Source organism: Bufo bufo, chromosome 1, assembly GCF_905171765.1.
Source record: "Bufo bufo chromosome 1, aBufBuf1.1, whole genome shotgun sequence".
Lineage (NCBI taxonomy): Eukaryota > Metazoa > Chordata > Amphibia > Anura > Bufonidae > Bufo > Bufo bufo.
Genome location: NC_053389.1, coordinates 621,265,418 through 621,292,787, shown reverse-complemented (window position 1 = coordinate 621,292,787; position 27,370 = coordinate 621,265,418). Strand labels below are relative to the sequence as shown.

The following is a 27,370-nucleotide window of genomic DNA, read 5'->3' as shown; positions in this document are numbered from 1 at the left end:
CATAATCTGACGTGCCCAAAGATGCCAAGGCTACTTTCACACTAGTGTTTTGGCTTTCCGTTTGTGAGATCCGTTCAGGGCTCTCACAAGCGGTCCAAAACTGATCAGTTTGCATTCTGAATGGAAAAGGATCCGCTCGGAATGCCTCAGTTTGCCTCCGTTCCGTCTCCATTCCACTTTCCTGCTTGCAGCGTTTTAGTGTCCATCTGACGAAACTGAGCCAAACGGATCCGTCCTGACATACAATGTAAGTCAATGGGGACGGATCTGTTTTCAATGACACAATGTGGCACAATAGAAAACGGATCCGTCCTCCATTGACTTTCAATTGTGTTCAAGACGGATCAGTCTTGGCGATGTTACAGATAATACAAACGGATCCGTTCTGAACGGATGCAGACGGTTGTATTATCTGAACGGATCCGCACAAAACGCGAGTGTGAAAGTAGCCTTAGACATGAACAGGGATCACGCCCAGCATCTTTTGTGATTTGTGGGTGGTTAAGAAATAAAACAATCCACTTGCTTCTTCATCTGGTCATACTATCACTGGAGGGGGCTACTTTTTGTTGGGCCACCCTGTATAAAGGAAAGACTTAAACTTTTTGGAACAGTGGCAAGCATGGTGTAAAAGTGCAAAAAAAGCAAACATTTGTGCACTTGTTCAAAAAACTGCTAATTTATTACACCACAAAACTGAAAAACTGGTATAGCACCTTGGATAACCTCCCCATTGTGCATTCCCTATTAACCCATTCTCGCAATGTTTAAAAAAAAAAAAAAAGATAATAAAGCAAACATTTAAAATTACTCTAGAAAAATAAATAATAAATTAGAAAAAAAAAAAATTCACAGGTTGTCTGATGCACTTTTTGAAGCCAAGCCAGGAACAGATCATAAACAGAGAACACGTAGAAAGAAGAAACTGAGAGTGAGATTAAAAGGGTTGTCCAGGTTTTTGTTTTTTTCAGCAATGCCGTCTTAAGCCTCATGCACACGACCATATGTATTTTGCGGTCCTCAAAAAACAGATCCATTTTTGCGGAATGGAAATATGGAAACGGAATGCACACGGAGTAACTTCCGTTTTTTTTGCGTACCCATTGAAATGAATGGTTCCGCATACGGTCCAAAAAAAAAAAAAAAAAAAACCCGGAACGGACATGGAAAGAAACTAGGTTCGTGTGCATTAGCCCTTAGTGAGCTCCCAACAGACAGTACTTTGTAGCTCCAGTGCCGATTTCCGTCGACCATATGAGTGCAGGACAGTATATAACTTGGTTATAAGGGAAAATAGCATTCTTAATAAAGAATGCTTCGTAAAATGTCCATTGAGGGGTTAAAAATAAACAAATTTAACTGACCTCATCCACTTGGTCGCGTAGCAGATCTCCTCTTCTTTCTTCAGGACCTGGCAAAAGGACCTTTGATGATGTCACTGCGCTCATCACATGATCCATCACATGATGAGCGCAGTGACGTCATCAAAAGGTCCTTTTTCTCCCAGGTCATCAAAGAAGAAGAAAGAAGAGATGCCGGGCTGCGCAAACAAGTGGATGAGGTCAGTTAAATTATTTTCTTTTTTTAACCCCTCCAGCCCTATTTTACTAAGCATTCTGTATTAAGAATGCTATTATTTTCCCTTATAACCATGTTCTAAGGGAAAATAATAAAGATCGGGTCCCCATCCCGATCGTCTCCTAGCAACCGTGTGTGAAAATCGCACCGCATCCGCACTTGCTTGCGGATGCTTGCGATTTTCACGCAGCCCCATTCACTTCTATGGGGCCTGCGTTGCGTGAAAAACGCACAACATAGAGCAGGCTGCGATTTTCACACAACGCACAAGTGATGCGTGAAAATCACCGCTCATGTGCACAGCCCCATAGAAATGAATGGGTCCGGATTCAGTGCGGGTGCAATGCGTTCACCTCACGCATTGCACCCGCGTGGAAAACTCGCTCGTGTGAAAGGGGCGTGGTGTTTTTTAATGTGTGCCACAATTATTAAGAAGCACACACCACTTTTCATTACACTTCATTTTTGATGCCATCTTGAGCGCTGCAATATAAAAACGGTCTGTGACAAAAGCACAGAGATGGTTGGAGCACATGTTCATATGACTAAAACATGCAGGGTGAAGTAAAACCAGTGTCGCCGTGTAGCCCTCGTCTCGAGTCAATACTGCAATTCTGTACACAAAGACTGGCCAGACCTGTTACACCCACTTCCCAGGGAGCGCACCGCTGTTTGTGTTATGGGACATTTAGAGGAATAGGTCACAGTCAGCACAAAAATTCAAGCTACAGTATTATCACACGCTCCCCATACTGTACACTGGGTTCTAATGACAAGTAAATCCACATTACCTAATAATGTTTCCCATTACATCCAAAGGGTTAAAGAGGTTGTTCAGCCTTTACCAAGTGATGGCCTATCCTGAAGATAGGCCATCACTAGCTGATCTGTGGGGGTCCCTCCACTACAAGGTTGATGGTGCTGTGTGGTTCTGGTGCAGAGTTCCAGCAATGGAGCTACATCCAAACAGCTGATCCGATCAGATGGCGATGGCCTATCCGGAGGACAATCACTTATAAAGGCTGGACTACCCGTTTAAAGGGATGTCTCACTTCAGCAAGTGGCATTCATCATGTAGAGGAGGTTAAAACAAGACACTTACTAATGTATTGTAATTGTCCATATTGCCTCCTTTGCTGGCTGGATTCATTTTCCAGCACATTACCGTATTTTTCGCCCTATAAGACGCACCTACGTTTTTGTGGAGAAAATAATAAAAAAAAAATTTTTTAACCAAAAGGTGTGCTTTTGGTGGGTTTGGAACTAATGGTAATCTGTGGATGACACACTGTTATGGGGGGGGATCTGTGGATGACGCACTGTTATGGGGGGGGAATCTGTGGATGACGCACTGTTATGGGGGGGGGGGAATCTGTGGATAACGCACTGTTATGGGGGGGGGGGAATCTGTGGATGACGCACTGTTATGGGGGGGGGGGATCTGTGGATGACGCACTGTTATGGGGGGGGGGAATCTGTGGATGACGCACTGTTATGGGGGGGGGGGAATCTGTGGATGACGCACTGTTATGGGGGGGGGAATCTGTGGATGACGCACTGGTATGGGGGGGGGAATCTGTGGATGACGCACTGGTATGGGGGGGGGAATCTGTGGATGACGCACTGGTATGGGGGGGGGGAATCTGTGGATGACGCACTGTTATGGGGGGGGAATCTGTGGATGACGCACTGTTATGGGGGGGGAATCTGTGGATGACGCACTGTTATGGGGGGGGAATCTGTGGATGACGCACTGTTATGGGGGGGGAATCTGTGGATGACGCACTGTTATGGGGGGGGAATCTGTGGATGACGCACTGTTATGGGGGGGGAATCTGTGGATGACGCACTGTTATGGGGGGGGAATCTGTGAATGACGCACTGTTATGGGGGGGGAATCTGTGGATGACGCACTGTTATGGGGGGGGAATCTGTGGATGACGCACTGTTATGGGGGGGGAATCTGTGGATGACGCACTGTTATGGGGGGGGAATCTGTGGATGACGCACTGTTATGGGGGGGGAATCTGTGGATGACGCACTGTTATGGGGGGGAATCTGTGGATGACGCACTGTTATGGGGGGGGAATCTGTGGATGACGCACTGTTATGGGGGGGGAATCTGTGGATGACGCACTGTTATGGGGGGGGAATCTGTGGATGACGCACTGCTATGGGGGGGAATCTGTGGATGACGCACTGCTATGGGGGGGGAATCTGTGGATGACGCACTGCTATGGGGGGGGAATCTGTGGATGACGCACTGCTATGGGGGGGAATCTGTGGATGACGCACTGCTATGGGGGGGGAATCTGTGGATGACGCACTGCTATGGGGGGGAATCTGTGGATGACGCACTGCTATGGGGGGGAATCTGTGGATGACGCACTGCTATGGGGGGGGGGGAATCTGTGGATGACGCACTGCTATGGGGGGGGAATCTGTGGATGACGCACTGCTATGGGGGGGGAATCTGTGGATGACGCACTGCTATGGGGGGGAATCTGTGGATGACGCACTGCTATGGGGGGGGAATCTGTGGATGACGCACTGCTATGGGGGGGAATCTGTGGATGACGCACTGCTATGGGGGGGGAATCTGTGGATGACGCACTGTTATGGGGGGGATCTGTGGATGACGCACTGCTATGGGGGGGGAATCTGTGGATGACGCACTGTTATGGGGGGGATCTGTGGATGACGCACTGTTATGGGGGGATCTGTGGATGACGCACTGTTATGGGGGGATCTGTGGATGACGCACTGTTATGGGGGGATCTGTGGATGACGCACTGTTATGGGGGGATCTGTGGATGACGCACTGTTATGGGGGGATCTGTGGATGACGCACTGTTATGGGAGGGATCTGTGGATGACGCACTGTTATGGGGGGGGATCTGTGGATGACGCACTGTTATGGGGGGGGATCTGTGGATGACGCACTGTTATGGGGGGGGATCTGTGGATGACGCACTGTTATGGGGGGGGATCTGTGGATGACGCACTGTTATGGGGGGGGATCTGTGGATGACGCACTGTTATGGGGGGGGGATCTGTGGGTGACGCACTGTTATGGGGGGGGATCTGTGGGTGACGCACTGTTATGGGGGGGGATCTGTGGGTGACGCACTGTTATGGGGGGGGATCTGTGGGTGACGCACTGTTATGGGGGGGGATCTGTGGGTGACGCACTGTTATGGGGGGGGATCTGTGGGTGACGCACTGTTATGGGGGGGGATCTGTGGGTGACGCACTGTTATGGGGGGGGGATCTGTGGGTGACGCACTGTTATGGGGGGGGGGATCTGTGGGTGACGCACTGTTATGGGGGGGGATCTGTGGGTGACGCACTGTTATGGGGGGGGATCTGTGGATGACGCACTGTTACAGGGGGGGGGGATCTGTGGATGACGCACTGTTACAGGGGGGGGGATCTGTGGATGACGCACTGTTACAGGGGCGGGGTCTGTGGATCGCACTGTTACAGGGGGGGGGTCTGTGGATCGCACTGTTACGGGGGGGGGGGGGGTCTGTGGATCGCACTGTTACGGGGGGGGGGGGTCTGTGGATCGCACTGTTACTGGGGGGGGGGATCTGTGGATCGCACTGTTACTGGGGGGGGGGGGATCTGTGGATCGCACTGTTACTGGGGGGGGGGGATCTGTGGATCGCACTGTTACTGGGGGGGGGGGGATCTGTGGATCGCACTGTTACTGGGGGGGGGGATCTGTGGATCGCACTGTTAATGGGGGGGGGGGGGATCTGTGGATCGCACTGTTACTGGGGGGGGGGGGATCTGTGGATCGCACTGTTACTGGGGGGGGGGGGGATCTGTGGATCGCACTGTTACTGGGGGGGGGGGGGGATCTGTGGATGGCACTGTTACTGGGGGGGGGGGGGATCTGTGGATGGCACTGTTATGTATGTGCCATCCACAGACCCCCCACCCCATAACAGTGCCATCCACAGATGTTCCCCATAAAACTGTCATCCACAGATTCCCCCGCTGCTCCAGTGCTGCAGTATACAAATATAAAATGTCTCATTCAATTAAAAGTGATTAAAGAGGACCTTTCACCAGAGGAAAGCCTCTAAACTAACTATACAGAAGTGTAGAGCGGCGCCCAGGGATCCCGCTGCACTTACTGTTATCCCCGGGCGCAGCTCCGTTCGCCCGGTATAGCCTCCGATATGTAAGTAGTTAGGCTCCACCCAGTTGAGCCTGCCGCGGTCTCCTTCTCCTATGCTGTAGCGCTGGCCAATCGCAGCGCTCAGCCAGGCTATGAGCTGAGCTGAGCGCTGCCATTGGCCAGCGCTACAGCATAGGAGAAGAAGACGCCGGCAGGATCAAGTGGGTGGAGCCTAACTACTTACATATCGGAGGCTATACCGGGCGAACGGAGCTGCGCCCGGGGATAACAGTAAGTGCAGCGGGATCCCTGGGCGCCGCTCTACATGTCTGTATAGTTAGTTTAGAGGCTTTCCTCTGGTGAAAGGTCCTCTTTAACCACCTCCGGACCGCCTAACGCAGGATCGCGTTCCGGAGGTGGCAGCCCTGCGCAGAGTCACGCATATATGCGTCATCTCGCGATGGGCGAGATTTCCTGTGAACGCGCGCACACAGGCGCGCGCGCTCACAGGAACGGAAGGTAAGAGAGTTGATCTCCAGCCTGCCAGCGGCGATCGTTCGCTGGCAGGCTGGAGATGTGTTTTTTTTAACCCCTAACAGGTATATTAGACGCTGTTTTGATAACAGCGTCTAATATACCTGCTACCTGGTCCTCTGGTGGTCCCATTTGTTTGGATCGACCACCAGAGGACACAGGTAGCTCAGTAAAGTCCCACCAAGCACCACTACACTACACTACACCCCCCCCCCCGTCACTTATTAACCCCTTATTAGCCCCTGATCACCCCTGATCACCCCATATAGACTCCCTGATCACCCCCCTGTCATTGATTACCCCCCTGTCATTGATTACCCCCCTGTAAAGCTCCATTCAGATGTCCGCATGATTTTTACGGATCCACTGATAGATGGATCAGATCCGCAAAACGCATCCGGACGTCTGAATGAAGCCTTACAGGGGCGTGATCAATGACTGTGGTTATCACCCCATATAGACTCCCTGATCACCCCCCCTGTCATTGATTACACCCCTGTCATTGATCAACCCCCTGTAAAGCTCCATTCAGACGTCCGCATGATTTTTACGGATGCACTGATAGATGGATCCGATCCTCAAAACGCATCCGGACGTCTGAATGAAGCCTTACAGGGGCATGATCAATGACTGTGGTGATCACCCCATATAGACTCCCTGATCACCCCCCTGTAAAGCTCCATTCAGATGTCCGCATGATTTTTACGGATGCACTGATAGATGGATCCGATCCGCAAAACGCATCCGGACGTCTGAATGAAGCCATACAGGGGCATGATCAATGACTGTGGTGATCACCCCATATAGACTCCCTGATCACCCCCCTGTAAAGCTCCATTCAGATGTCCGCATGATTTTTACGGATGCACTGATAGATGGATCGATCCTCAAAACGCATCCGGACGTCTGAATGAAGCCTTACAGGGGCATGATCAATGACTGTGGTGATCACCCCATATAGACTCCCTGATCACCCCCCTGTAAAGCTCCATTCAGATGTCCGCATGATTTTTACGGATGCACTGATAGATGGATCCGATCCGCAAAACGCATCCGGACGTCTGAATGAAGCCTTACAGGGGCATGATCAATGACTGTGGTGATCACCCCATATAGACTCCCTGATCACCCCCCTGTCATTGATCAACCCCCCTGTCATTGATCAACCCCCCTGTCATTGATCACCCCCCCTGTCATTGATCACCCCCCCTGTCATTGATCCCCCCCCTCTGTAAGGCTCCATTCAGATATTTTTTTGGCCCAAGTTAGCAGAATTTTTTATTTTTTTTCTTACAAAGTCTCATATTCCACTAACTTGTGTCAAAAAATAAAATCTCACATGAACTCACCATACCCCTCACGGAATCCAAATGCGTAAAATTTTTTAGACATTTATATTCCAGACTTCTTCTCACGCTTTAGGGCCCCTAGAATGCCAGGGCAGTATAAATACCCCACATGTGACCCCATTTCGGAAAGAAGACACCCCCAGGTATTCCGTGAGGGGCATATTGAGTCCATGAAAGATTGAATTTTTTGTCCCAAGTTAGCGGAACGGGAGACTTTGTGAGAAAAAAAATTAAAAATATCAATTTCCGCTAACTTGTGCCAAAAAAAAAAAATTTCTATGAACTCGCCATGCCCCTCATTGAATACCTTGGGGTGTCTTCTTTCCAAAATGGGGTCACATGTGGGGTATTTATACTGCTCTGGCATTCTAGGGGCCCCAAAGCGTGAGAAGAAGTCTGGTATCCAAATGTCTAAAAATGCCCTCCTAAAAGGAATTTGGGCACCTTTGCGCATCTAGGCTGCAAAAAAGTGTCACACATCTGGTATCGCCGTACTCAGGAGAAGTTGGGGAATGTGTTTTGGGGTGTCATTTTACATATACCCATGCTGGGTGAGAGAAATATCTTGGTCAAATGCCAACTTTGTATAAAAAAATGGGAAAAGTTGTCTTTTGCCAAGATATTTCTCTCACCCAGCATGGGTATATGTAAAATGACACCCCAAAAACACATTCCCCAACTTCTCCTGAATACGGCGATACCACATGTGTGACACTTTTTTGCAGCCTAGGTGGGCAAAGGGGCCCATATTCCAAAGAGCACCTTTAGGATTTCACAGGTCATTTACCTACTTACCACACATTAGGGCCCCTGGAAAATGCCAGGGCAGTATAACTACCCCACAAGTGACCCCATTTTGGAAAGAAGACACCCCAAGGTATTCCGTGAGGGGCATGGCGAGTTCCTAGAATTTTTTATTTTTTGTCACAAGTTAGTGGAAAATGCTTATTTTTTTTTTTATTTTTTTTTTCATACAAAGTCTCATATTCCACTAACTTGTGACAAAAAATAAAAACTTCCATGAACTCACTATGCCCATCAGCGAATACCTTGGGGTCTCTTCTTTCCAAAATGGGGTCACTTGTGGGGTAGTTATACTGCCCTGGCATTCTAGGGGCCCAAATGTGTGGTAAGGAGTTTGAAATCAAATTCTGTAAAAAATGACCTGTGAAATCCGAAAGGTGCTCTTTGGAATATGGGCCCCTTTGCCCACCTAGGCTGCAAAAAAGTGTCACACATCTGGTATCTCCGTAATCGGGAGAAGTTGGGGAATGTGTTTTGGGGTGTCATTTTACATATACCCATGCTGGGTGAGAGAAATATCTTGGCAAAAGACAACTTTTCCCATTTTTTTATACAAAGTTGGCATTTGACCAAGATATTTATCTCACCCAGCATGGGTATATGTAAAAAGACACCCCAAAACACATTCCTCAACTTCTCCTGAATACAGAGATACCAGATGTGTGACACTTTTTTGCAGCCTAGGTGGGCAAAGGGGCCCACATTCCAAAGAGCACCTTTCGGATTTCACAGGTCATTTACCTACTTACCACACATTTGGGCCCCTAGAATGCCAGGGCAGTATAACTACCCCACAAGTGACCCCATTTTGGAAAGAAGAGACCCCAAGGTATTCGCTGATGGGCATAGTGAGTTCATGGAAGTTTTTATTTTTTGTCACAAGTTTGTGGAATATGAGACTTTGTATGAAAAAAAAAATAAAAAAAAAAATCATCATTTTCCACTAACTTGTGACAAAAAATAAAAAATTCTAGGAACTCGCCATGCCCCTCACGGAATACCTTGGGGTGTCTTCTTTCCAAAATGGGGTCACTTGTGGGGTAGTTATACTGCCCTGGTATTCTAGGGGCCCAAATGTGTGGTAAGGAGTTTGAAATCAAATTCAGGAAAAAATGAGGAGTGAAATCCGAAAGGTGCTCTTTGGAATGTGGGCCCCTTTGCCCACCTAGGCTGCAAAAAAGTGTCACACATCTGGTATCCCCGTACTCAGGAGAAGTTGAGGAATGTGTTTTGGGGTGTCTTTTTACATATACCCATGCTGGGTGAGATAAATATCTTGGTCAAATGACAACTTTGTATAAAAAAATGGGAAAAGTTGTCTTTTGCCAAGATATTTCTCTCACCCAGCATGGGTATATATAAAATGACACCCCAAAACACATTCCCCACCTTCTCCTGAGTACGGGGATACCAGATGTGTGACACTTTTTTGCAGCCTAGGTGGGCAAAGGGGCCCATATTCCAAAGAGCACCTTTCGGATTTCACAGGTCATTTTTTACAGAATTTGATTTCAAACTCCTTACCACACATTTGGGCCCCTAGAATGCCAGGGCAGTATAACTACCCCACAAGTGACCCCATTTTGGAAAGAAGAGACCCCAAGGTATTCGCTGATGGGCATAGTGAGTTCATAGAAGTTTTTATTTTTTGTCACAAGTTAGTGGAATATGAGACTTTGTAAGAAAAAAAAAAAAAAAAAAAAAAATCATAATTTTCCGCTAACTTGTGACAAAAAATAAAAAGTTCTATGAACTCACTATGCCCATCAGCGAATACCTTAGGATGTGTACTTTCAGAAATGGGGTCATTTGTGGGGTGTTTGTACTGTCTGGGCATTGTAGAACCTCAGGAAACATGACAGGTGCTCAGAAAGTCAGAGCTGCTTCAAAAAGCGGAAATTCACATTTTTGTACCATAGTTTGTAAACGCTATAACTTTTACCCAAACCATTTTTTTTTTACCCAAACATTTTTTTTTTATCAAAGACATGTAGAACTATAAATTTAGAGCAAAATTTCTATATGGATGTCGTTTTTTTTTTTTGCAAAATTTTACTACTGAAAGTGAAAAATGTCATTTTTTTGCAAAAAAATCGTTAAATTTCGATTAATAACAAAAAAAGTAAAAATGTCAGCAGCAATGAAATACCACCAAATGAAAGCTCTATTAGTGAGAAGAAAAGGAGGTAAAATTCATTTGGGTGGTAAGTTGCATGACCGAGCAATAAACGGTGAAAGTAGTGTAGGTCAGAAGTGTAAAAAGTGGCCTGGTCTTTCAGGGTGTTTAAGCACTGGGGGCTGAGGTGGTTAAACATGCCCCCCCCCACTCCTAATATTACCTTACATCCTAACAGCTTCTGTACAATGCAGGCAGGCATCACTTGCCTGCGCCGCCTGCTTCATTCATTGCACAATAGAGGAAAAAGCACCAGCCTCTTTGGTGTCTGGGATTGTGGGAGCGCACATAGGCATGAATGTGCAGCAACACCCGATCCAGCCTGGAAATAGGCAGTGTATATGGAAAAATGAATCCAGCCAGCAAAGGAGGCAATCTGGACAAATAACAATACATTAGTAAGTGCCTTGTATTTCTTTCTCTACATGATAAATGCCATTTGCTGAAGTGAGACAGCCCCTTTAATAACAGGAAAGTTTGGAAGCACTAATATATATAAAAATCTCCAAGGTTAATGTACCCTATTTTCCGCTTTATAAGACACACTTGTTTCCCCCAAAAGTGTGTGTGTGGGGGGGGGGGGGGTGGCCGTACGTCTTATAAAGCGAATACAGCAGTATTACATGGCAGGCCATGCTGTGCTGCATAGGCATAGCGAGTGGCCTGCGATGTACCAGTGACATGTAAACAGGGGCGTTATCAGGGTAGTAGCGGAGCCCGGCGCAGTCACTGAACTTCATTAAGCTGGGCCCGGTAAGAGCAGCCATCACATATAAAGTGTATACAGCAGCCCCTAGCATGCTGCTTTGCTGAACTAGCAGTACTCGCAATGCACGCAGCGGGCAGCGCACGTTACTCGCTCAGTCACCCTCCGGCCCTGCCCACTTTATTAACAATATTTTCTTAATTTCCTCCTGTCTTATCATCAGGTGCGTCTTATAAAGCGAAAAAAAGCGGTAAGTAAATGTATACTGCTTTCTTATAACTTGTCAACTGACGCTAATAAAGTGCCGATGGTGTGCTCATTTATTATTAAAGGGGGTTTCCAGGCTGCTGATATTGATGACCTATCCTCAGGATAGAATAATAATAGAGATGAGCGAATTTCATATTTTGAAACTCGATTGCAATTCGTTTACTGGTAAAAGCAGAATTGCGTTATGGATTCCGTTACCACGGACCATAACGCAATTCTATGACGGAATGCTTTTAGAGGCATTCCGTCATAATAGAATTCTATGGGCTGCATAACTGATCTTTCTCGTTTCCGTTATGCAGGAGAGGACTCCCCTGCATAACGGAAACAGGACGGATCCGTTATGCAGCCCATAGACTTCTATTATGACGGAATGAATAACGGAATGCCTCTAAAAGGCATTCCGTCATAGAATTGCGTCATGGTCCGTGGTAACGGAATCCATAACGCAATTCTGCTTTACCAGCAAACGAATTTCATAAGCAGAAATTCGCTCATCTCTAGTTAATAATCGCCAACCAGTGGGAGTCTGACACCCAGCACTGCCATTGATCAGCAGCTCCCCGCAGCCTCCGGCACTGCGACTAGCCAGGAATCACAGCTCCATTCAAAGCGTATTGGCCATGGCGGGTTACTGCTGCTCAGCTCCCACTAAAGTGACCGGGATCTGATCCTGAGCATAGGTCATCAATATCAAGAGCTTGGAAAACCCTTTTAAGCCATTTTGAACACATTTGGATTTTTATTAAACGTATCCGTAAATACCTGTCCAGCTGCTGACAACCTTACTTAGCTGTTCCTCAGTCGCCGCACTCTTTGGTACAAGTGGCTGCTATCACTTTTTGACCCCTGAATGGCAAATGTACTTTCATACTTACGGCACGGCATTCCGGCACAGAACAGCCTGCCAGAGATCTCCGGATCCAGTACTGCTGGATGCTACCGGAATGACCGCTGGCCCAATGGGGTCTGGTGGAGATCCGGCTGCCACCCGGCAAATATGCCGAGAATCGGCCGGACAGGAGCCGTTTTTTGTCCGTCCAATTCCCGGCATTCTGTGTGCTGGAAGTCTGTACTGCATGTGTGAAAGTATGCATGAATACTGTACATGGGATGTAGTGGTGCAAAACCAGGAGATCTGGCATTCAGAAGTCTGCATATCCTGAGAGACTGGCGCTCACTGCGCTGCAACCCCTATAAAACTGCTCATCAGCACATGCGGGCTGCCATCTTAACTCACAAGTCCGGCGATGCACAGGTAAGGCTACTTTCACACTAGCGTTCGGAGCGGATCCGTCTGATGTTTCATCAGACGGATCCGCTCCGATAATGCAGACGTTCGCATCCGTTCAGAACGGATCCGTCTGCATTAAAACTTTGAAAATTTTCGAAGTGTGAAAGTTGTCTGAGCGGATCCGTTCAGACTTTACATTGAAAGTCAATGGGGAACGGATCCGCTTGAAGATTGAGCCATATTGTGTCATCTTCAAGCGGATCCGTCCCCTTTGACTTACATTGTAAGTCTGGACGGATCCGCTCGCCTCCGCACGGCCAGGCGGACACCCGAACGCTGCAAGCAGCGTTCAGGTGTCTTCTCACTGAGCGGAGCGGAGGCTGAACGCTGCCAGACTGATGCATTCTCAGTAGATCCGCCTCCACTGAGAATGCATTGGGGCCAGACGGATGCGTTCGGGGCCGCTCGTGAGCCCCTTCAAACGGTGCGCACGAGCGGACACCCGAACGCTAGTGTGAAAGTAGCCTAAGCAGCTGCCGGGGGCCTTCATCGGGCTGTTCTCAGAACTGCCTCCTCCCGGTGACCGCATTTGTTTCAGACCGACTCGCGGCAAAGGCAAGGGCTTACCAGTGCATCGCCGGACTTGTGAGTTAAGATGGCAGCCCGCATGTGTTCGCGGGCGAACTGGCCATCACTGCTTATCAGTGGTAGTGTCCGGAATCTGCCCCCGCCACGATCTGATATGGATCACCTATCCTGACGATAGATCATCAGTTTTTAAGTTAAAGGGGGTGTCCATGAATTAAAAAAAAAATGGCTGACCAGTTGAGACGATAAGAAATAACCATTACTCATGGGTTAAATCCCCCACTCCTGTGGCCCAGCTGGATGCAGCGGTGTTGATGTCAAGTACAGCCACATGATCGCGACCACCAATCAGCCTGACGGTGCAAGCATCAACGCTGAGGCCAGGGATTAGCTGTCGCAGTCATGTGGATGGACGTGAGGTCAACTACGGCGCTGGAGCAGTGCTAAATACTGGACAACCCCTTTAATGACATCACATAGCAGTGATAGAAGCTTCAATGTCAACAACTGTCATTGTGCCCAGCATCCCGGACCCGTCTGCTGCCCAGCATCCCCGGCGCTGCCACACGGAGCATCAGCCATCACATCCACCCCATTCCCGGCACCCCCGCACTACAGTGCAGCTCGTCTCATACCCGGCTCTAGCAGTCAGCCGCCGCGCACACTGTCATTGACACGTCCAGCGATGTGATGTGTCCTGCCACCGTTACTCTGCTTCTCTCCTCCCGGATCTACCCACGTCCTCCTATCGCGAGATTTCCATACGTCGCGACCTGCGCGGTGTACGTGATGAAAGTGTCAATAAAGTTCGTACAGGGATAATGCAGGCAGTTCTGTTAACTACCTTTAATAGGCTTATACGGCCAGTTTCCTCATCACAGAGTGTAATAGGATTGTGGAAAAAAGCCCTCGTCCAGTGGGTGTGGCTACACCATCAGGGCGTGGTCTCTTTGTAGTGGGTGCGGCTATAGTAGAAAAAAATGATAGGAAGATACATTGCAGCCCAAATCCATTTAGAAGGGGTTGTCTGGGTTCAGAGCTGAACCCGGACATACCCTTATTTTCACCCAGGCAGCCCCCCTGAGCCTAGCATTGGAGCATCTCATGCTCCGATGTGCTCCCTTGCCCTGCGCTAGATCGCGCAGGGCAAGGTCTCTTGTTTTCAATAACACACTGCCGGGCAGAAGCTTCCACCTGGCAGTGTGTTCGGTGACGTCACCGGCCCTGATGGGCGGGCTTTAGTGCTGCCCTAGCCGTTATACTGGCTAGGGCAGCGCTAAATCCCACCCATGAGTGCCAGTGATGTCACCGGGCTTCCTGGCAGCCCCATGGAGAGCCCCGATACATCACCGGATCTCCAAAAAATGCCATTGTCCTGCGCGATGTAGCGCAGGGCAAAGGAGAGCATCGGAGCATGAACTGCTCAGATGCTCCTGTCAGGAGGGCTGCCTGGGTGAAAATGGAGGGATGTCCTGGTTCAGCTCTGAACACAGACAACCCCTTTAAAGGGGTTATCTTAGTCTTGGGGGGAAAAAAAACTTATAAAACTCATCAGGACATACATATACATTAGTTAAACTTGATTTCTTAAAGGATAACTGTCATATTTTAACTAAAAATTCTATTTTGACATATGTAGTTACTACTGAGGTAATAATCCATAATCACAATTTTTTTTCCTCACATACCCCATATTTAAGAAGATTCCATCCATAGCAACCGTTATTCACCAGACTTCATTCTGCCTCTCCTCTCAAGATGGCCGTCGAGCCCTCACCCTGAGGCTAAGCCCACCTTCCCTCACTACCCAGAATGCATTGTGCTAATCTCGGGAATGCGCTTCCTGAGTTGTCCACACTTCACGCCCTCTTCCTCCTGAGAGCCCATACATTTTAGCAAGTGGCTGTTGAGCCTGGACACATGAAAACAATAGTAAGCATTAACCCCGGCATCAAAACGGGTGCTACCGACCGCAGAACTTTCAGGGCACCGGCAGGGGAGCAATCACAGGTCCCTGCCTTTGGACTCCGATCCCCTCAGCGAGTGTTTTGGAGATCGGGCCGTGCTGCGGTGTTTCTGTGCCCTGATCTCCCGTTCAGGATGGCCAAGCCGAAGAAAATGTTTATTTCAGACAGGGAGGCAGTCCATCCCCCCACCCCTCCTCTCTGCTGCAATTAAACAGGATGGCCAAGCGGTTCAGTAGATTGTCAGCTGTCACATATGTAACACCCCAGAGTTGTGTTACTAAACTCTTTTACCCCGCTACAATCTGTTAAGAGCATTTACATTGTCATCTAATGTAATTTTACCTTACATCCTCACAAATGTGCATTATAAGCCTTGTTAAATGTATATTGCTGTAATTTCCATGTTCACCAGCAGGTGGCAGCAATGTGTTAGCAAGGACTTAGTTTCAGTTTAGTGTTTCTAGGCTGAAATAGTACATTCCAGTTTAGCTCCCCCCTCTGTGAGCAGAAGTGGGCTATACCCATATCCTGCCTCATGGGGAGAGAAGGAAGTTAGAGTTAGTTTGCCAGCCACCCCTGCTAGGGGAAGGCTGTGCGTGTAGGAGCTCCCAGATATAGGGATCCAAAGCCAGGATCTTGTCTCGGCTGAGACATTGATCATCATCCCCAGCCTGAGCCTTGCAGCCTCAGCTGGTAGAAGCAAGCAGACAACTCCAGTTCCAGGAAGAAGCATACCCTGTGAAAGACAACCGTCAGTCAAAGTCCAGAGACCCAGGAGAAGCCATATTCCTCCTCAGCTAGTCAGTCCCCAGACAGCAGAAGATAGACAGTGCAAATTCCTGCCACAGTATAGAGCTAACAAGCAGACGTCTTTTCTTGCAAAGCTCCAGGTACATGATAGAGCAGAAGATAAACTCCTGCCACACATTGCCAATACCTGCTGGGACCAAAGACTAATGCTGCACCTTGCTTGGATGAAAGCTACAACCAGTAAAGACAAGTTTGAACTTTACCAAAGGTCTGGATCTCAATTACTGCTGCAAGTTCCTCTATTACTCCCAGGGCTCCAGATGGCGACCAAAATGGTCGCAAATGCGACCTAGAATTGCTAAATGGCGACAAGACTCTGTAGTCTTGTCGCCATTTGCGCCTAGACCCGCCGCTGCTCTGCCGCTTTTACAAACTGACATGGCACACGCTGCTCTCAGCGCGGCCATGTTCTCAACAACACAGGGGAGAAGGAGGCAGTCCCTCCCCCCTGTACTGCTGCTGCCACCAATGGGCTGATAGCAGGGAGGAGGAGGGGAGAGGCTATGGCCACTGCACCACCAATGAATATCGTTTATGCTTACAATACAAACGCAGGCTGCCATGCGGGTGCCGGACATATCCCATACCCGGCACCCAGCCTCTATGACTGCGCGCTGCGATCCGCCGCTATTAACCCCTCCGGTGCAGCACCTAGGGGGTTAATAGCGGCGGATCGCATCGCGCAGTCATAGAGGCTGGGTGCCAGGTATGGGATATGTCCGGCACCCGCATGGCAGCCTGCGTTTGTATTGTAAGCATAAACGATATTCATTGGTGGTGCAGTTATGTCTACTGTACACAGTACGTGTGTGGCCTCATGAAAAATACATTAACCACGCGTGTGCTGGTGGAGGAGAGCAAGGGTGGCTCCTCCACAATTCATCCTAGCTGCCAAACTGTTTGGGTTCTGGGATTTACTGACATTTCATTCAGCCACAGTAATAAGTGACAGCTATCCCGGGGCTCGCAGTGTACAGCAAGATGCTGCATGCGTGTGCCCTGTCTGTGTGCAGGCGTCTTTGTACCTCAATGTTTATATGCGGTTCTCCGCCACGCACTGTCCATTGATTTGGTACTATACTGTCTCTACTCATGACCCAGAACACATAGGGTTAATCTATACCGCCATCTGCTTCTGTGCCAGTGTGGAAAAGTACATGGGCTGTCACCCATGTGATGCCCAAGCTCGGTCCTCGCCCCGTAGGTGTCCTGTCAGTGTACACCAAGACCTGTGTTGGACATCACATGGCAACCTCTGATTTTGATGCACACGTATACCCAGAGCTCAGGCGCATCCCATGTGCTGCCTATAGTATGCCCCTTGTAGTGTACCCATCCACAGTATTATAAATTAGAATCATTGGTGGCGCAACCCCCCCCCCCAAAGTATTATAATCATTGGTGGTGCAGTGCCCCCCCCCCCCAAGTATTATCATTGGTGGCAGTGGCAGTTCCGATCGGAGCCCCAGCAGTGTAAGCCTGGGGCTCCGATCAGTTACCATGGCAGCCAGGACGCTATTGAAGCCCTGGCTGCCATAGTCTGCTCCCTGCTGTTGAGTGCACAAAGCACAGGGCAGCAGGGAGAGTGTGAGGTCCTATTCACCCTGATAAAGCTCTATCAGGGTGAATAGGACAAGGGATGAAAGATCCCAGGTTCTAGCCCCTAAGGGGGGAAATAGGTATTAACCTCCTCAGGACCGCCGTACGCAGGATTGCGTCTTTGCGGCGGTCCTGTTGTTCTGGGTGGACGCGCCGGTGCGTCCTCTCGCGAGACGCGAGATTTCGTGCATTGCCGGCCCGCGCATGCGCATCGCGGGCCTGCAAAAGTTAAAGAAGTATTTCGTCACCAGCCTGCCAGCAACGATCATTGGCTGGCAGGCTGGCGATTTTCAAAAAATCAAATCAGAAGTCAGATAACAGATCATATTAGTAAATATGATCTGTTATATGGCTTCTCTGCTGGTCCTTTTCGTCGGTTGGATCCAGCAGAGAAGCAGACTTCACTGTGAGTACCCACCAAACACTGTCCTTAGCCCCAGATCACCCTCCATCACCCCCATCACCTGAATTAACCCCTTGATCGCCCCCTGTCAATCACTTAGTGAAAGACAAAAAGTGATCAGTGTAAACTGTCACTTTTTTTTTTTCACTAGTATTGGCTGTTAGGTTTTAGGGATAGTTTAGGCCCCTTGGTTAGGTAGTTAGCATCAGTTAGCGCCCACCCCACCGCACCGCAGTCACTTTTATTCGCTGATTAGCGTATCGCTAAACAGCATTTGTACTTTTATAGTATCTGTAAGTGATCAAAACTGATCACGGTCAGATCTATAATAGTATTAGTGTCACTTTAGTTCGCCCTCCACCCAAAACGCAGTGTTTGCCCGATCAGGCCTGATCGGTCGCCCACACGTGCGTTCACCCACGCCCGCCCCACCGCAGTGACAAAAAAATTTTGTTTTTTGATCACTGCACATTCACTTTACACGCACTGCGGCGATAAAAAAAATCAGTTTTGATATTTTTTATCAACCGCAGCAGCCTCCGGTACTTCGCTAGCCTCCCCTTTGTAAGACAGGTTTGCTTTTTTTCTTGGGTAGTCTCAGGGAATACCCCTAAATTTAGTAGTCCAAAATGTCAAACAGGGGGTATTCTTCTGAAGAGGCCTACAGGATTCTGACCCAGTCGGATGAGGAGTGGGAACCCTCATCTGACGAATCTAGCGGGTCAGAATATGAACCTGTAGAAAGCAGTGGCTCTCTGACCCAAAGTTCGGACGAGGAGGTGGAGGTCCCTGGCAGCACCAGGCGTACCCGGCCCCGTGTCGCTAGACCACAGGTTATGCAGGATCCGCTTCAAGAGCAGCAGAGTCGGGCTGTCGCTGCCGGATCACGTGGTGAGGCATACACCAGCAGCGCAGCCCTTCCTGGACCTAGTACCAGCACTGCCGTACAACATGGTGACGTGGCGAGCACCAGAAGGGCAGTTGAAGCTGGTACGGTGGCACGTGCACTAGTTACCCCGTCGCAGCCACCGCGCAGACAGGCCCGTAGAGCCCCTAGAATCCCTGAGATGCTGGCAAACCCTGATTGGCAGTCACCAACTTCAGCCGCACCAGTAGTTCCCCCTTTCACCGCCCAGTCTGGAGTTCGGGTTGAGACGGCTCAAATCGGTTCGGCCCTGGGATTTTTTGAGCTGTTCTTGACTGCGGAACTCTTGGACTTAGTCGTGGCAGAAACAAATCGGTATGCCACACAATTTATATCCGCCAACCCGGGAAGCTCTTATGCCCAGTCTTTCCGGTGGAAACCAGTCCAAGTTTCCGAACTTAAAATTTTTTTGGGCCTTCTCCTCAACATGGGTCTAACTAAAAAGCATGAATTGCGGTCATATTGGTCCACGAACCCAATTCATCACATGCCCATGTTCTCTGCTGCTATGTCCAGGACACGATTTGAGACCATCCTACGTTTTCTGCATTTTAGCGACAACACCACCTCCCGTCCCAGAGGCCACCCAGCTTTTGACCGGCTCCACAAAATTCGGCCCCTCATAGACCATTTCAACCAGAAATTTGCAGATTTGTATACCCCCGAGCAAAACATCTGCGTAGACGAGTCCCTAATACATTTTACCGGGCGCCTTGGCTTCAAACAATACATCCCAAGCAAGCGTGCCTGGTATGGGGTCAAATTGTATAAGCTCTGTGAAAGGGCCACAGGCTATACCCACAAATTTCGGATCTATGAGGGAAAAGATCAGACCCTGGAGCCGGTCGGTTGCCCTGACTACCTGGGGAGCAGTGGGAAGACAGTCTGGGACTTGGTGTCACCCTTATTCGGCAAGGGGTACCATCTTTATGTGGACAATTTCTACACAAGTGTGGCCCTCTTTAGGCATTTGTTTCTAGAACGGATTTGCGCCTGTGGCACCGCGCGAACTAGCGTGGGCTTCCCCCAACGGCTTGTAACCACCCGTCTTGCAAGGGGGGAGAGGGCTGCCTTGTGTAATGAAGAACTGCTCGCGGTGAAATGGAGAGACAAGCGTGACGTTTACATGCTCTCCTCCATTCACGCAGACACGACAATCCAAATTGAAAGGGCAACCCGTGTCATTGAAAAGCCCCTCTCAGTCCACGACTATAATGCGCTCATGGGAGGGGTGGACTTCAATGACCAGATGTTGGCTCCCTATTTAGTTTCCCGCAGAACCAGATGCTGGTATAAGAAGGTGTCTGTATATTTAATTCAATTGGCTGCCTATAATAGTTTTGTTCTCTACAGTAAGGCTGGGAGAACAGGATCCTTCCTCAAATTCCAGGAAGAGATCATCGAGAACCTCCTTTACCCAGGAGGTTCCGTGGCCCCATCCACCAGTGTAGTTAGCCGTCTACACGAGCGACATTTCCCCAGTGTCGTTGCTGGTACCTCAACCCAACCGCCACCCCGAAAAAAATGTCGTGTCTGTAGCAGGAGTGAAATAAGGCGTGACACCCGCTATTTCTGTCCTGACTGTCCTGACCACCCTGCCCTATGCTATGGAGAGTGTTTCCGGAAGTACCACACACAGGTACACCTAGCATAGGGATTGCATCTCACAGGACAGGCACACAGGGCTATTAGGGCCCTTTTACTCACAGCTGCTGCAAACCTCTCCTTTCACCTGGGATAAAGTGCATAACGTACTTCGCCACATCTTTGGGCGATTTGCGCTTTGCACATTGTCCCATGGGGAAGGAGAGGTTTGTTCTATAAAGGTAAAAAAAACGAAACAAAAAAAAAATTACCGGTAAGTAAAAAAGTTAAACGTTCAGTTAAAAAAAATTTCTATGTTCCGTTCAACAGTTAATAAATTTATTGCGTTGCGGCCTGGTTTTTTCTTTTTTGTTTAGTTTTTTTTACCTTCCAGGTGGACCAACCGATCGACTAGCTGCAGCATTGATGTGCATTCTGACAGAAGCATTGCGCTGCTGTCAGATTACATGCAAGTCGGTGTATGCGGCGCTGCAAGACGAGATTTCTCCTCTGCAGTAAAAGATACGTTTGCCGAGGCATATGAGCTGAGGAGGTGGCGGTGTTCATATACTTTGGCAAACACTTTGTATATATATAAAAAAAAAAAAATCCCGGCAATGATTTATTCATCCACATCGATTGATGTGAATGGAGAAATCGGGTTTGCCAGGGCATACGAGCTAAGTGGGTATGGATGTTGGGCGGAGCTCCTATGTCCTGGCAGACGCCTTTCCCCTCCTTTTTCTTTTTTTGGCAGAGATTTTTTCATCCACATTGATCGATGCGAATGAAGAAATCTGTGCCGTTCATTTTTTTCTTTCAGCCCAGAGGCTGAACGGAAAAAAAAAATCTCATTACCCGTATGCTCAATATAAGGAGAATAGCAGAAACTCCTAATGCTGGGCATACATGTAATGATTGTGGAGACCCTCAAATGCCAGGGCAGTACAAACACCCCACAAATAACACCATTTCGGAAAGAAGACACCCCAAGGTATTCGCTGAGGGGCATATTGAGTCCATGAAAGATTGAAATTTTTGTCCCAAGTTAGCGGAAAGGGAGACTTTGTGAGAACAAAATCAAAAAATCAATTTCCGCTAACTTGTGGCAAAATTTTTTTTTTTCTATGAACTCGCCATGCCCCTCATTGAAGACCTTGGGGTGTCTTCTTTCCAAAATGGGGTCACATGTGGGGTATTTATACTGCCCTGGCATTTTAGGGGCCCCAAAGCGTGAGAAGAAGTATGGTATCCAAATGTCTAAAAATGCCCTCCTAAAAGGAATTTGGGCACCTTTGCCCACCTAGGCTGCAAAAAAGTGTCACACATCTGGTATCTCTGTATTCAGGAGAAGTTGAGGAATGTGTTTTGGGGTGTCTTTTTACATATACCCATGCTGGGTGAGATAAATATCTTGGTCAAATGCCAACTTTGTATAAAAAAATGGGAAAAGTTGTCTTTTGCCAAGATATTTCTCTCACCCAGCATGGGTATATGTAAAATGACACCCCAAAACACATTTCCCACCTTCTCCTGAGTACGGAGATACCAGATGTGTGACACTTTTTTGCAGCCTAGGTGGGCAAAGGGGCCCACATTCCAAAGAGCACCTTTCGGATTTCACAGGTCATTTACCTACTTATCACACATTAGGGCCCCTGGAAAATGCCAGGGCAGTATAACTACCCCACAAGTGACCCCATTTTGGAAAGAAGACACCCCAAGGTATTCCATGAGGGGCATGGCAAGTTCCTAGAATTTTTTATTTTTTGTCACAAGTTAGTGGAAAATGATGATTTTTTTTATTTTTTTCATACAAAGTCTCATATTCCACTAACTTGTGACAAAAAATAAAAACTTCCATGAACTCACTATGCCCATCAGCGAATACCTTGGGGTCTCTTCTTTCCAAAATGGGGTCACTTGTGGGGTAGTTATACTGCCCTGGCATTCTAGGGGCCCAAATGTGTGGTAAGGAGTTTGAAATCAAATTCTGTAAAAAATGACCTGTGAAATCCGAAAGGTGCTCTTTGGAATATGGGCCCCTTTGCCCACCTAGGCTGCAAAAAAGTGTCACACATGTGGTATCTCCGTACTCAGGAGAAGGTGGGGAATGTGTTTTGGGGTGTCATTTTACATATACCCATGCTGGGTGAGAGAAATATCTTGGCAAAAGACAACTTTTCCCATTTTTTTATACAAAGTTGGCATTTGACCAAGATATTTATCTCACCCAGCATTGGTATATGTAAAAAGACACCCCAAAACACATTCCTCAACTTCTCCTGAGTACGGAGATACCAGATGTGTGACACTTTTTTGCAGCCTAGGTGGGCAAAGGGGCCCATATTCCAAAGAGCACCTTTCGGATTTCACAGGTCATTTTTTACAGAATTTGATTTCAAACTCCTTACCACACATTTGGGCCCCTAGAATGCCAGGGCAGTATAACTACCCCACAAGTGACCCCATTTTGGAAAGAAGACACTCCAAGGTATTCCGTGAGGGGCATGGCGAGTTCCTAGAATTTTTTATTTTTTGTCACAAGTTAGTGGAAAATGATGATTTTTTTTTTTGATTTTTTTTTTCATACAAAGTCTCATATTCCACTAACTTGTGACAAAAAATAAAAACTTCCATGAACTCACTATGCCCATCAGCGAATACCTTGGGGTCTCTTCTTTCCAAAATGGGGTCACTTGTGGGGTAGTTATACTGCCCTGGCATTCTAGGGGCCCAAATGTGTGGTAAGGAGTTTGAAATCAAATTCTGTAAAAAATGACCTGTGAAATCCGAAAGGTGCTCTTTGGAATATGGGCCCCTTTGCCCACCTAGGCTGCAAAAAAGTGTCACACATCTGGTATCTCCGTACTCAGGAGAAGTTGAGGAATGTGTTTTGGGGTGTCTTTTTACATATACCCATGCTGGGTGAGATAAATATCTTGGTCAAATGCCAACTTTGTATAAAAAAATGGGAAAAGTTGTCTTTTGCCAAGATATTTCTCTCACCCAGCATGGGTATATGTAAAATGACACCCCAAAACACATTCCCCACCTTCTCCTGAGTACGGAGATACCAGATGTGTGACACTTTTTTGCAGCCTAGGTGGGCAAAGGGGCCCATATTCTAAAGAGCACCTTTCGGATTTCACAGGTCATTTTTTACAGAATTTGATTTCAAACTCCTTACCACACATTTGGGCCCCTAGAATGCCAGGGCAGTATAACTACCCCACAAGTGACCCCATTTTGGAAAGAAGAGACCCCAAGGTATTTCGTGATGGGCATAGTGAGTTCATAGAACTTTTTATTTTTTGTCACAAGTTAGTGGAATATGAGACTTTGTAAGAAAAAAATAAATAAAAAAATCATCATTTTCCGCTAACTTGTGACAAAAAATAAAAAGTTCTATGAACTCACTATGCCCATCAGCGAATACCTTAGGGTGTGTACTTTCCGAAATGGGGTCATTTGTGGGGTGTTTGTACTGTCTGGTCATTGTAGAACCTCAGGAAACATGACAGGTGCTCAGAAAGTCAGAGCTGCTTCAAAAAGCGGAAATTCACATTTTTGTACCATAGTTTGTAAACGCTATAACTTTTACCCAAACCATTTTTTTTTTTTACCCAAACATTTTTTTTTTATCAAAGACATGTAGAACAATAAATTTAGAGCAAAATTTATATATGGATCTCGTTTTTTCTGCAAAATTTGACAACTGAAAGTGAAAAATGTCATTTTTTTGCAAAAAAATCGTTAACTTTCGATTAATAACAAAAAAAGTAAAAATGTCAGCAGCAATGAAATACCACCAAATGAAAGCTCTATTAGTGAGAAGAAAAGGAGGTAAAATTCATTTGGGTGGTAAGTTGCATGACCGAGCAATAAACGGTGAAAGTAGTGTAGGTCAGAAGTGTAAAAAGTGGCCTGGTCTTTCAGGGTGTTTAAGCACTGGGGGCTGAGGTGGTTAAATAAAAAGTTTAAAAAAAAAAAAATTTAAAAAACAAACACTAAAATATTAAGTTTAAATCACTCCCTTGCCCAATTTTACATATAAAATATATAAACAATAAAAAAAAATTGCATATCACCACGCCCGAAAAAGTGTGAACTATTAAAATATTAAAAAATATCTCCTATGCGGTGAATGCCGTAACAGAAAAAAAAAAAAAAACCTTGTCCCGACAAAAATTAGGATCGGACTGCTCTATTATGGTCCAGACGTTCCATCAAATGTGGAATGCACACAGCTTTTTTGGTGTTTTATTTTTTTCACGTGGTATCGAGTATTGCAATACTTTTTTATGGTATCGAAATTAAGTCAAAATTTTGGTATCGTGACAACCCTAGGTAAGACATGTTTTTTTTTTTTTTATTATACCGTAATTATATGTATTATAAATTTGGCGACAAAATTTAAATTTGGCTCCTAAATTTTTCAGGTTAGGAGCCAATGGCTCCTTGATATTTTTTTTAGTCTGGAGCCCTGACTCCTACTAGCACCACACTCAATTGCAAGTGAGCCAGGATCCAGGAGTCCAGCCGTACCCAGGTAGGAGACACCGTTGACACCATTACCACTACCATACAGAGACATTACACCACTCTGGCATTCCTAACCTGGTACGTGAGTTACAACACCTTAAAGGGCCCTGTGACTGTACCCTGCGCATGCAGCAATTGGCGTCATGACCAAAACTATAAACTATCACCTACACCTGACCCAGCCATTGCATTTTTGGCGTCAGAGTGCATACCCCAGTGCAGTTCACCGCACATACAGCTGTAAATCTACTGTAACTGCGGACTTCAGTGGATGTCTGCCGTTTAACCCCTACCTTGCTGTGGTCCGTAGGGACCGCTGTATGTAAGGGGTTAACGGTGAGGAAGCCCCCCCTTCCCTCACCTCCTGTCACGGATGAAGTTGCAGATTGCTGGAACTTATAAATTAACGACCGACTGGCTTGATCCCAAACTAAGGAGCATATAGGTGAGCCCTTTAAAACCCTAAGAGCTCTCCCTGACTGCTATGCACATGCAAGGGTCTCAATGGTAGACGATTGCATGCCAACGTACCTTAGACTGTGTGACACCTGAAAACCCTATAATAGTGAGGGGACACTACCACCGGCTCCCTGCACTTAATACGGACGGAGTCAGGGTCACCTAGAATCAAGCCAGCAAGGAAACACAATAAGGGAAAAGACTTATCTGAACAAACAGCAGTAGCAGCCTCCAGCAGTGAACAATTCATCCAGGAAGTAGTATAAACCGCAAAGTGAGGCAGTATGGGAGGGAATATAAAGGAAGATGATTAGTCTAAATAAATGACACCTGGCAGAAGGAAAGGAGATGACAAATAGTGTTGAGCGCAAATATTTAAATAGCGAATATTAATCGCGAATATCGCAACTTCAATAATTCGCGAATATTACGAATATACTGCTATATATTCGTTATATCGAATATTCGTCATTTTTTACATCTGAACAAATGATAGCACTATAGCGAATATATTCGTTTTGACATTTTTTAGAATATTCGTCTTTTTTTCCCCCTCCAAACAGTACAGTTAAACCCCTATGGCATACTCCTCCCCACAAGGGTCCCCGTCACCATGGGAACGCCTGGTGGTTAGAATATACCATCGGATCTGAGTTATATACCATCGAATCCTGGCGGCACCTGACCTCTGACAGGGCACTGTGATCCACACAATTAACCCCTCAGGTGCCGCACCTAAGGGGTTAATTGTGCGGATCACAGCACCCTGTCAGAGGTCAGGTGCCGCCGGGCTGCAGTGCGCCCCCCCACTATTAAAATCATTCATGGGCAGTGCGCCCTAACCCCCCCTCACCAGTATTACAATCATTGGTGGCCAGTGCGGATCCCCCCCTCCATATTAAACATCATTGGTGGCAGTGCGCTGACAATACCTCCCTCCCCCCGTATTAATCATTGCTGGTAGTGCACCCTCAATCCCCCCTCCCTCCCCAGTATTAATCATTGCTGGCAGTGCGCCCTCAATCCCCCCTCCCTCCCCAGTATTAATCATTGCTGGCAGTGCGCCCCCCCCCCCCCCCCCCATCATTGGTGGCAGCGGCAGTTCCGATCGGAGTCCCAGAAGTGTAATGCTGGGGCTCCGATCGGTTACCATGGCAACCAGGACGCTACTGAAGTCCTGGCTGCCATGGTCAGTTAGTCAGCATTGTACTTACCTGCGCCGGGGCCGCCGGGCGCTCCTTGTTCTGAAACTCACAGGTCTGTGCGGTGCATTGCTATAAGCATACCTGCGAGTTTGGGAGGGGGGGGGGCTGCCAGCAATGATTAATACTGGGGAGGGAGGGGGGATTGAGGGCGCACTTCCAGCAATGATTAATACTGGGGAGGGAGGGGGGATTGAGGGCGCACTGCCAGCAATGATTAATATGGGGGGGGGAGATTGTCAGCGCACTGCCAGCATTGATGTTTAATACGGAGAGGGGGGATCCACACTGGCCACCAATGATTGTAATACTGGTGAGAGGGGGGGGGGGGGGTTAGGGCGCACTGCCCATGAATGGTTTTAATAGTGGGGGGGGCGGGGGGCGCACTGCTGCGCGGCGGCAACCGACCTCTGACAGGGTGCTGTGATCCGCACAATTAACCCCTTAGGTTCGGCACCTGAGGGGTTAATTGTGTGGATCACAGTGCCCTGTCAGAGGTCAGGTGCCG

The 27,370-nt window shown here is 47.7% G+C and overlaps 1 protein-coding gene across 1 annotated transcript in view; it reads right to left on the bottom strand.

The window, feature by feature from the left end:
- SCAMP5 (secretory carrier membrane protein 5) overlaps positions 1 to 14,184 on the bottom strand; it is a 37,451-nt gene extending 23,267 nt beyond the window's left edge. Inside the window, exon 1 of the mRNA XM_040413786.1 lies at positions 14,004 to 14,184. The gene's annotated coding sequence lies outside the window, so the exon portion shown is untranslated. The remainder of the gene's footprint in view (positions 1 to 14,003) is intronic.
- Between the last annotated feature and the right edge of the window lie 13,186 nt (positions 14,185 to 27,370).